Raw genomic sequence first — 12225 nt, forward strand, 5'->3', positions numbered from 1 at the left:
GTCGGGGAAACGACTAAGGAAATAGACTCCATTAATACTAAGGTGTAACCTAGGGTGCTGGAAAGTAAAAGGGGTTGATATTCATATTACTTTAATGTTGAATAGATTCAAAGGACGGCGAGGCAAACAGGATAAGGAATAATTCAGACAAGGTATGTAAAGCTTTTTTTTAGCATATTTTTGGAATAACTATGTAGAGATATTCTTCTTTTCTTTTGGCATGTCGTAGATGTAGGCTATTAATGATATGTATATGACATTTGGGATTCAATCCATTCGTAAATCCCTGAGTATGAGTCGAGACTCTTGTTTACTTCTTGATATTAGAACTCCTACAATAACTGAGTCATTGCCTTTAAGTCTTCTATGTGATGAAAACTAGTACATGTAAATCCTATCTCTTCTTTCCTTTGGAATGGCTTAATTTTAAGTGAAATGATATATGATATAGGTTAAGAGAAAATTCCAATTATGAGCTCTGAGTATAATTCGTGACTTGTAGTCACTTCTGACCATTAAAAGTCTGAAAGTAGTCAAACTATTATTCTCGTGGCTGCTATATAGTGAATAGTAAGTGGAGATACAAGTTCCTTTTCTTGAAGGCTCTGAAATGATGAATGTCTTTGATTGCATAACTGTTTCTCTGATTGTATAACCGTGTCTCTGATTGCATAAAGCATGTTTCTGATTGCATAAGCTGTGTAGCATTGTCTTGATGCATGTCTGTTCTTCCTAATGCCCCAATTGATGTAACCCCTAATGACATCTAAAGGGCACTTCGGATAAGTACCTTTCTGGTCTCCAAGTGACGATTCACTTGAGTATTTCATTGAGTCTCAGAGGGTGACTTAGTTGCATATAGTTTCTCATTACTCTACTCATATATGCTGTAACCCTTATTTCTTCACATCCCACGATGGGCCGGATATTATGTCGGGCGCAGCTTTACTACTTCTTTTACCGTGTCCCGGGCCAGATGTGTATAGTTCCACGCATGAGGAGACGATGTCGTATGTGAGATGTGATATATTTTATATGTTATGACGATACGATAATTCACCGAGTCCCGGGCCGGCTGTAATATTATAGTATATGTGGCGAAATAAGAAAGAAACACCGAGTCCCTCCTTAGAGGGCCGGGTACAGTATGTATATTGTGATGGTACGCTATAGACGTATACCACTCCATTCACCGAGTTCCTCACTAAAGGGGCCGGATACTTTGTGTAGGCATGCATATGAGATTAGTGTGATACATTTATGACCCTGAGCCCTGTAGTGAATCGGGTATAATACGATGACATACATGATAAGATTATTTTGTATACGATGATATGATACCTTATACGATGATATAATGAAATGAAATGCATGATGATATGATGACATGTGAATATGAGGAAATGATTATGACACCGAGTTTACTAGAGGGCTGGCCACAACATATGATAAGGTGTATGATTTACGTGTCCTAAGGTGCAGGTATAGTAATTCATTAAGTTGTTATACGTGTCCCCTGCATCCCTATTTCAGTTATGGTCTCAGTTGTGTGTTGTTATGCTTTATATACTCAGTACATATATCGTACTGACTCTCTGTACTCCGAGGGTCTGCGTTTTATGCCCGCAGGTACAGATGTTCATTCTACAGATCCATCAGCTTAGGAGTTCTTCTCACCTATGTTGGAAGTACTTCACTGTTCTGGAGCCTAATTTTTGATACTGGTCACTTAATGTATATATTTGTACATTCAGGGGTACGGTGGGGGCCCTGTTCCGCCATATGTTGCTGTTACCATTCCTAGAGGTCTGTAGACATATAAATGTGGGTTGTTTGTGAGTTCATTTCGATTGTGCCTATATGGCATATTGTGAATGTTTTTTTGTTATAGTAGCCTTGTCGGCTTGCATGCCCTTATGTTTTATGAGATGAGTGAAAGAGGCCACACGCACATGAAAAAAAAAGATTTAATTCATTAGGTTTTTTTTTGTTTTGTGAGAGGTATCACTTTGTTCATAGTTCAATATGGCTACAACTGATAGGTAGGTATACGGGGGTCCAGGTCGGACCCCAGTCGCGGCCTACGGGGTTGGATCGTGACAATATGAGACTTAATAATAGAGTAGAAATGAACTATCATTTGAGGATCCGAATAGTACTCATCTCAAGTATCCTCTAAATGCCCTTGGGGCCGTATCAAATGGAGTCTCAGGAATCATAGATATGTATCGGGACAAAGCTTAACAACTTATGGAATTAGAGATGTTCGTCATCGCATAAGTCTTTAGGAATAGGAACTTATATATTCAATTATTATACCTCCTATACGAGACTCGAGGATAGTAGTTCAACTATTTTAAGAACTTCAACATTCAGAAGTGAATAATGGCCACGAGTTATACTCGGAGCTCTTGAATGGAATTATCATCGAACTCATATCATGTGTCAATTCACTTACACTTAAGACATTCCAAGAGAAGGAGGAGATAGACTTTACATATTACTATTCATCATATAGAAGATTGACAAGGCAATAACTCAACTATTGTAGGAGTTCTAATATCAAAAAGTGGATAAAATTTATGAATCATACTTGGAGTTTTTATGAGTGGAATTATCCCCACACTTCATATACAAATCATTCATAACTTATACCTAAGACATGCCAAAAGAAAAGAAGGATAGCTCTACATACTCTCTACTTTTCCTCATGTAGTCATCATATACATATGTGTCGAGGAACGTACGGCTCGATCCTTATATAGTAACATGTGCCGAGGGACCTTCAGCCCGATACTTATGTACATATACCATACCCAGCCCATCAAGGGACTAGGTACCATAAACATGTCATCATAACATCATATTTACGTTATGGACATATTGAGAGAAAAGAAGGGTAGCTTTACATACCTTTTTATGGATTAACTGTAATCCATCTTGCCTCGTTATATCCTTAAACTATTAACATGAAATTAATACTAAGATTAATAACCTTTCACTTTCCAATTTCCAAATCTACAACCAAGTGTCCATAGGAATCATTTCCTTATCTATTTCCTTCGACTAGTTTATTACTAGTTTCGAAGTTAGCAAAAATCGGGTAACATCTCCCCTATTACTTGCCCTATCCAAATTCTAATCTTATCAGCCATATTACAACACAACCAGCAGCTATATACAATCAAATCACTCCAATACGACGCAATACAAGTTCTACACAACTCACCCAAAACCACGATACCAAAATAAGGTTTTCTATCTCTATTTCATAAAACCTTTAACCACACAAACCAGAGGGTTATGTGGATGCAACCAGAAGCACCCACACCCCTTTTAAACCACATTCCATCCCTGCAACACATAATTAAACCGTATCTAACCACAACACCACAATCGCAACAACACTACTCAACTTCAATTTAATTAAAATGGCTCCAATTTAGTTTGTTTCTCACGTCAAGTGTACTTATGCAATTTTCCTACTTCCAGCTTCATTTAATACATGTAATATACTCCATAACAACATCACTAAATCCAACTCGAAAGAGAGAACCTTACCTTGCTGAAACTCAACTTTGGAAGCTCCTTAACATGCTGAAAATTAGCGGATTGTTTGCTGTGCTATCCTGCTGCCCCAAATAATTAATTTATGCTATTAAAAACCATTATATCACCGTAGGATACCTTAAACATTTAATTCACGGAGAAAAATTCGGAACTTACCTTAAACTTGGCCAAAGTCGTAGCTAGTTTCTTCTAGCTCTCAATGTTTTCTCTCCACTCTCTCTTATTTTTCTCTAAGTTTCAAGGCTGATTGTGAAGAATTAAACATTAAGACACATGTATATACATGTATTTAGGAGGTGACATTTTTCATCCCCTAAGGGTGACTGTGTCCAGCCCTCATTGGGCCAAGACAACCATGCAATCAATCCAAAGTTGCCACGTGGTAGTGTGGGGCCCACCTTAAGTAGGTGTGTTACCTACTTGGTCCAAGTAGGTGCATCACATACTTAGTCCAAGTAGGTGCATCACCTAATTATTTCATGTAGGTGCTATGTCTCCTTATTTCTCTTCCGTGGGTTCGTAATCTTATCTCACTTTAAGAACTTGTGTATTCCTTGCTATTAAGCTCAACGTATTCTCAAGTAGCTTAATTACGTAGGACATCCAAGTTTATAGCTTATGCAAGTAGGTTGCGTACCACGACTCTTTATTTAGCCGCTAACTCCTTCCAAAGCCTTCTAGACCTATTTTCAACCATCACTACTCACGTAGAACTTCATAGATAACATGGATCACATGGTAATCTATTAGACAAAAAAATATGCTCCAATGTACAAAGGAGCGGGGTATAACATCTTCCCCCCCTTTAGAACATTTGTCCTCGAATGTTAATTCTCATAAGGACCAAAAAGGATTTCAGGAATTCTCTGTAATGGTTGCCATATACAAGCTTTTATTAGTCAATATAACCAAGTTAGGAGCTAAGATTACCTATAGAGATAAGGAATAGGTGCGGACATTTATATTTCATCTTCTCTTCAGCTTCCCAGGTCTTTCCTTCGCGATTCTTGTTTTGCCATAATAGTTTGACGGAAGTCACGTCCTTAGTTTGCAACCCCCTAATTTGCTGATCCAGGATGGCAATAGCTTACTCCTTGTAGAATAACTCCTCTGTGACCTGAACACCCTTTATGGGAAAGACTCTGGATGGATCACCAATACACTTGCAAAGCATTGACATATGAAAGACCAGATATACTGCTTCCAAATCCGATGGTAAGTCCAACTTACAGGTAACCTTGCCTACTCTACGGAGTGTATGATAAAGGACAATAAGCTCCTCTCTCCTGCTGAACTTTATTACATTCTTCAGGGGTGGAACCTTTGAGAGTACTTGATAATTAACTTGAAACTCCAATGGTCGATGTCGATTATCTGCATATAACTTCTGTCGGTTCTGAGCTGCTAACAATCCCTCCTGAATGAGCTTCACTTTCCCCACATCTTGTTGAACTATGTTTGGGCCTATTAGTTGTGTTTTACCAATATCCAACTAACCAATGGGTGACCTACATTTTCTGTCATTCAAAGCCTCGTACAGGGCCATCTAGATACTAGAATGATAGTTATTATCATAGGTAATCTCAACAGGTAGTAGGCAATTGTCTTAGCCATCTTTTAAGTCAACCGTATAGGCCCGCAATATATCATCTAGCATTTATCTAGCAAGCTTAGTCTGTCCATCGGCCTGAAGGTAAAATGTGGTAGGAAGACCTATTTGTCTTCCCAATCTCCTCGTAGACTGATCTTCAGTAGTTAACTATAACTTGGGCCCCTTCGTCTGAGACAATAGCTATGGGAACTCCACACAGCCTCACTACCCTCTTGACCTATAACTTCACATAGTCTCAGCTAAATAGGTAGTCCTTGATTAAAGGAACATGGGATGCTGTTGGTAATCGATGGATAATATTTCATATAGAATCATCCGTCTATGGAGTGCAAAGTGATTCTTGTAATCAAGGTCGTATTGTGGAATCTTTGACCTCGTGTATTACTTCTTGCCTTCTTTAGATGACATTAACTGGTACCCCTACCCTTTTGGTTTTGCTTTTTGCCCCTCGGAGTTAGCTACTGAGTGGTGCTGAAGTTCTCTCACACAACGACCTTCATAGCCGCTCTGTATTTTGTCTATCATTAATTGGTATAATGTTGAAGGGCTTTGGCATACAAGTGAATCATTTGTTAGTAACCAACTACTCCTACTCGTTTTACTTAAGCCCTTTTACAGCTCCTTTAACCCAATTTGTAACACTCTAGATACATGATCTTCTGCCCTTGTTTTATCGTTAGTTCAAATTCTTCCACGGTCCTTTTACTCAGATTTGTCTCTAATTTTTTGTCACACGTTATATTGTAATCCTTACAATAATGCGCAAAGACACTCAACTCAGCCCAAGATTTACTTTAGCGTCATCTCGCTAGTCTTCATATCCCGCCTTGCCCTCTCCTCTTTTATCTTACAACCAGTATCGGGGTAGATCTTTGGTTCAACTATGGACATGCCCTTTCGGTAATTTGGTTTAACTCCACTTTGTCTTTTTCTGTAATGTATTCAAACTATCATGACCCTTTTCCATCATGTATTCTTCTGCTTGGTCTTATGCTGAATACACCAATACTCATTGTTTGCACCCCTTATCTTATATAATCAGTATGAGGTAGACGCAGTCTCATCGTCTCCTGGTGTATTTTGCTTTTGATACTACATTCACACTAGAACTTGCTTGTGCTAGTGCTATTTTATCCTACATCCCCCCTTTAGGGTGTACCCATATCATCCTCTATTTATTTTCAACTATTCATATGCATATAATTTTATTCCAACATATTAGACATATTTCACCATGTCCATACCTTCTGTCAGATCATCTATACTTTAGGTTGCCCCTGTAAGAACCTTAATACAACCATGGGGTGGTTGGAATTCTCGATAATTAGTACATAATCTAGTCTAAGTGTTGGTACCCGAGTCATATAATTAATGTTGTAGTTTATTTAGAGCCACCTTCCTTTCCTCCCAATCAGTGCTTAGCTAGTGCCCATAATCGCTTCAGCTTCTCCATTCGGGAGCACGTGTATTCTAGTGACCCGTGTTTCTAGCTTTGCTATAACACTATCTTTATCCCAGTGGATACCACTTGTTCCTCTTACTAGATTCACAATGCATCAATGGTTTTGCAGAGCTACCTCCCTCATCCTCGAGGGGTCTTACTATTTCCCATGGTGGAATCACACATCCACACTACTTCTTTATGTCTAATAAGCTTTTATCCTTGTCGGGTACCAGAGGTTAACTTCCAACCCTTCTCATTCTCATGTCAACTTTACTTTAATAGCGGTCTTGTCTTCTCGCCTTTTCGGACTACATCTTCAGTTCGTAGCTATCTATTACCCTTTTTGTCTGATGCTCATACATAATTGATCACGTTTATCTGGAGTGCTTCCTATAGTAGTCCTTTTATTCTTCTAGTCCACAAGTTACCTTTTCATTTAGTCTCTTAAGAACCAATAAAAGGTTACCCTAAAGATTTCTCCAACCACCACCAAAAGGGGATTAAAATCCAATAAGCGCCATAATACTTTTTAGTGCTTAACTCATATGGTTTCCTTCTAGGTTTATTCTTGAGTCGTGAACAAATTATCCAGTTCACCATTAATGGTTAAGGGTTCTGTACTTTCCTATAAAAGTGGAATCCAATCGCTGCACTTTGCCCTTCAATAGGAGTTTTCTTCCAAAATAAAACTTCCCAAGTGAACATGGGGCTCCTCTTACCAAAAACACAGAGGGTACCCCTACAACTTTAGTTCATCATAATAAAGGTACTCAGTATCGACTTCCAAGGTGTATGATGACCTTATATCTCATTCCCTTTTTATTTTAGAAAATTTTGGTAGAGTTTCCTCTATATTTTTTACTATCCCAAAATCTGCATTCAGAAAATACCAACAATGCCTCAAAGGGCAGACATATATACTCATATCATATCATATCGCAGCCACACAGGGTGCCCAGTATCAACAACATAAAAATGGACTTACCTAGTATGTTCACTCGAACTGCACCTGTTACACTACCCTGTGTACTTCTACTTTCCATTTTTAACTTTACATATCAATTGTATTTCAATACCTTACCTGACATATATCTGAGCCTTTACTTACCTGCATGCTCTTTAACTCCCAATATCATCAGTCACTTTCTTTTATCTATGTTGTCTTTCTCCTGAAATCACAGTTAATATGAGGAATTTCATTCCCTATGACTCGGCTCTATCGCCCAATCTTAGATTTGAAAGAAAGTAAAATCCTAAATATCATATAGCCTCTTTTTTATATATATGGTGCATAACACACAAAGAAATAAGACTCTACTAGACACGGTCTATAGACACTCCAAGGATAAATTGCTCTGATACCACTTTTATTACGACCCGACCCCGTAGACCACGACTGGGGTCCGACCTAGGTCTTATGTATATGTCATGTTGTTTGTAGTCTGGTTTGACTACGCTTAATTTATATACATTACATGTCTATCATTCTACGTGACCACAACTGATAAATATGTATACCAGGGTCCAGGTCGGACCCCAATCGTGGTCTACGAGTTTGAGTCGTGACATGAAGTGTCTCTTATTCATTTTTGGATGTTGAACTTTTATGATTGTTGAGCTACTTTCCTTGAACCTTCTATATGCTTAGAACTTAATGAATATACTGGCTCCTAGTTGTAGGACTATGTGAAAGCAAGTGCTCTAGAGTCCTTAAGTGGTTAGTATTAGTTTCGTACATGTCTAAGGACCCGGAGATGCTAACTAATATAGCCCCTAATGGCATTTAGATGGAAGATAAGATGACTACTATCACGACCCAACCCCGTAGGTCGTAACTAGGGTTCGACCAGGACCCCCGTATACCTACCTATCAGTTGTAGTCATACTGAACTATGAACAAGGTGATACTACTCGCAAAAATGCCAATGAGTTAAAAACTTTTTCGTGCACTTGTGGCCTCTTTCACTCGTTTTATAGCACATAAGGGCATGTAAGCCGACAAGTCTATTGTAACATAACTATATTCACAAAATGCCGTATATGCACAATCGAAACAAACTCACAAACATCCCACATCCATATGTCTACAGACTTTTAGGAATAGTAATAGCAACATATGGCGGGACAGGCCCCCCACCGCACCCCTAAATGTACAAATATATACATTAAGTGACCAGTATCAAAAAATAGGCTCCAAAACAATAAAGCACTTCTGACATAGCTAAGAGGAATTCCTAAGCTGACGGATCTCCAGAATGAACATCTATATCTGCGGGCATGAAACGCAGCCCCCTGGGGAATAAGGGGTCAGTACGATATATATACTGAGTATGTAAAGCATAACACATCATAACTGAGAGAACAACTGAAATAGGGATGCAGAGAACAAGTATAACAGTTAATAAGGCACTATAACTGCATCTTATAACATAAGGGCATGTACACCATCTTCATATACTATATCCGGCCCGCTAAGGGACTCGATATTACCATGTCATCTCATACGACGTCGTGTTATATGTTACGATTATGTTATTATGTTTTCACATGCATGCCTATCTATCATTACATATCATACCATACCTGGCACAGCATGGGTCCCGGTGTTATAATCATAGCATCACATACCGTACCTGGCCCATTAAGGGACTCGGTGTTATCATCATATCATCATATACCGTACCCGACCCTCTAGGGGACTCGGTGTTATAATCATATCATCACATACCGTACCCAGCCCATTAGGGGACTCGATGTTATAATCATATCATCATATACCATACCTGGCCCTTTAGGGGACTCAGTGTCATAATCATCATATATAGGTAGATCATTATCTGAGACTCACTAGGGTAATCATACTGAACTATCATTCGTGGATCAGGATAATAATCATCTTAGGTGCCCCTTTGAGTGCCACTAGGTCTATATTAAGTGAAGTCTCAAGAATTATATACATATTTTAAGGTAATGCCAACCAGCTTAAGGAAATCATAAACACCTGTCATCACAGAGTCCTTAGGAATAGGAGCTCTAAGTCCCACTATTAATCAATATACAGATGGTTCAGGGAAGGTAGCTCAACTATGATGAGACTTTTCCTGCCAAGGAGTGAATATAAGACATATAGCATATTCAAAGCTTAAGAATGGATTTACTCTAGAGCTCGTATCATGTATTATTTTCTTTAAGATATGTCAAAAGAAAGAAAGGGTAGGCCTCACCTGTTTGTCCCTTCCTATCCCAAAGGAGTTTGAGATACAATAATTCACCTATCGTAGGCATCCTAGTGTTCAGCAATGGATAAGAATCAGGAGGTATGCTTGGGGCCTTATGAATGGGATTATCCCCACTTGCATACACAGATATACATATTGCACTTCTATAAAGGATATGCCAAGAGAAGGTACATACTCATCACTTCCTAACGTATGGAAGGCTTGAGAAGCCCTAGTTCAATTACTGTAAGAGTGCTTTCATCAAGAAGTAAATAAGGACCGTGAACTACGCTTGGCATTTATGAGTAGATTTACCCTCAATCTCATATCATTCATTACTTAACTTGAAGACATGCCAAAAGAAGAAACAAGATAGGCTTTACATACTTATGCAAAAAATATGCCAAAAGAAAGCTTCACATACCTTGTCTGAATTATTCCTTATCATGTTTTCCTCGCCGTCCTTTGAACCTATTCAACATGAAAGTAATATGAATATCAATCCCTTTTAACTTTCCATCACCCTAGGTTACACCTTAGTATTAATTGAATCTATTTTCTTAGTCGTTTCCCTAACTAGTTTTGTTATTCGCTAAGGCGTCGACGAGAATTGGGCAGCACCTCGCCTATAATGTGCCCTATCCAAATTTCCAATTAGGTCCCTAAGACCTACAGCCAACCAACAACAACAACCTGCATCAATTCACATAAACAATATACAACATAAACTCCAAACGACTTATTCAAAAATACGATATCACAATAGGGCGTCTAGCCTTTATTTTGTAACTCCTTTATTTTAGAATGCATTTAGGCCCTGCAACAATACATTACACCCTTTCAACAACAACTCACAAGAACGACACTTTATTTCGACGACAATTCACTTCTAGCGACTCCAATTTAGTTTTTTCCGAACGTCAAGTGTTCCAATAATATTTACACTCTTCCAGCCACCCAAAAGGTGTATAATATATGCCATAACAACACCATAAATTCCAAATTGAAAGGAGAAACTTTACCTTACCCGAATTTAGCAAAAATTGTCAAAGTGCAACTCAGAACTTCTCCAAACGCGCTGAAATTGAGCGGGTTGTTTGTTACTTCTTCGCTGCCCCAAATTGAACTTTTATGTTATTAAACACCACTATACAACTTAGGGACACTTCAAATAATTAATTCACGGAACAAAACCCGGAAGCTTACCCCAAAAGGGCCAAACCCGTAGCCCTTCTTCCTTGCCTTTTTAATGTTTTTATCTTCATTTTCTTCCAAATTTTCAATTGTAAAGCTAAATTTTTGGTTCCATAAACATCATAAAACACATATATACATATCCACGTACTTAGGGAACACCGTGGATAATTAATTCACGGAAGAAAAGTGAAGAACTTACCTTAATTTCTTCCAATTTGTGGCTGCCATTGTGTACTCTCTTTCTCTCACATTTCTCTCTATCCTTTGTCTGATTTTTAGACTTCCAATCACTTAAGAGTTATTAACATACATATATATATGGTCCCTTAGGAAGTGACACATGTCATCTCGTTAGGGTGACACGTGTCAAGCCCTTATTGGGCCACCTCAACCATGCGGCTAATGGGGTGCTGCCACATGGCAGTGGGGTCCACCTCTTCCAAGTAGGTGGGTCACCTACTTGACCCCAAAAAGGTGGGTCACCTTCCTGCTTGAGGTGCATCCACGTGTCACCCTCCTAAGCTGCCATGTCATCATTATTTTTTCCTCTCTCGTGGATTCATAATCTCATCTTACTTTAAGAACCTATGTAATCCATGCTTCGCAAGCTTGGTATGTACTCGAATATCTTAAGTATGTAAGACTTCCAAGTTCATAGCTTACGTAGGTAAATCGAGTCCTATGACTCATTACTTGGCCTCCAATTCCTTTTGGATTCTTATGACTCCATTTCCAACCTTCCTTCTCACTAAGTATTACAATCTTCTTTCCTTAGAGTTGTTTGATAGTGTCTTAGCTTATCCGACTCACATGATAGTGTCTAAGGAACTTAAGAAGACATTACGAGCTCGAGAGTGCGGGGTGTAACAACTACACTACTACTCGGGCTTGAGACGATAGTTTAATCTTCTTATATGGTCAAGTCTCTGATAATGTTTTAAATTGCATACGGTTACTCACTACTCTACTCGTGCATAATGTAACCCTTCTATCACTGAGTCCCATGCAAGGGTATGTTCTCGTGCAAAGTTCATAACATTACCCACTGAGTCCCTCACTAAAGGGGTCGGGTACACTATGCGAGCACATGATAATGCAATGGCATGAAAAATTCACTGAGTCCCTCACTAAAGGGCTAGGGTACGTATGTATATTATATGATGATGTGTTGTAATAAGATGGTG

The sequence above is a fragment of the Solanum dulcamara genome, chromosome 4 (genome assembly GCF_947179165.1).
Source record: "Solanum dulcamara chromosome 4, daSolDulc1.2, whole genome shotgun sequence".
NCBI classification, from domain to species: domain Eukaryota; kingdom Viridiplantae; phylum Streptophyta; class Magnoliopsida; order Solanales; family Solanaceae; genus Solanum; species Solanum dulcamara.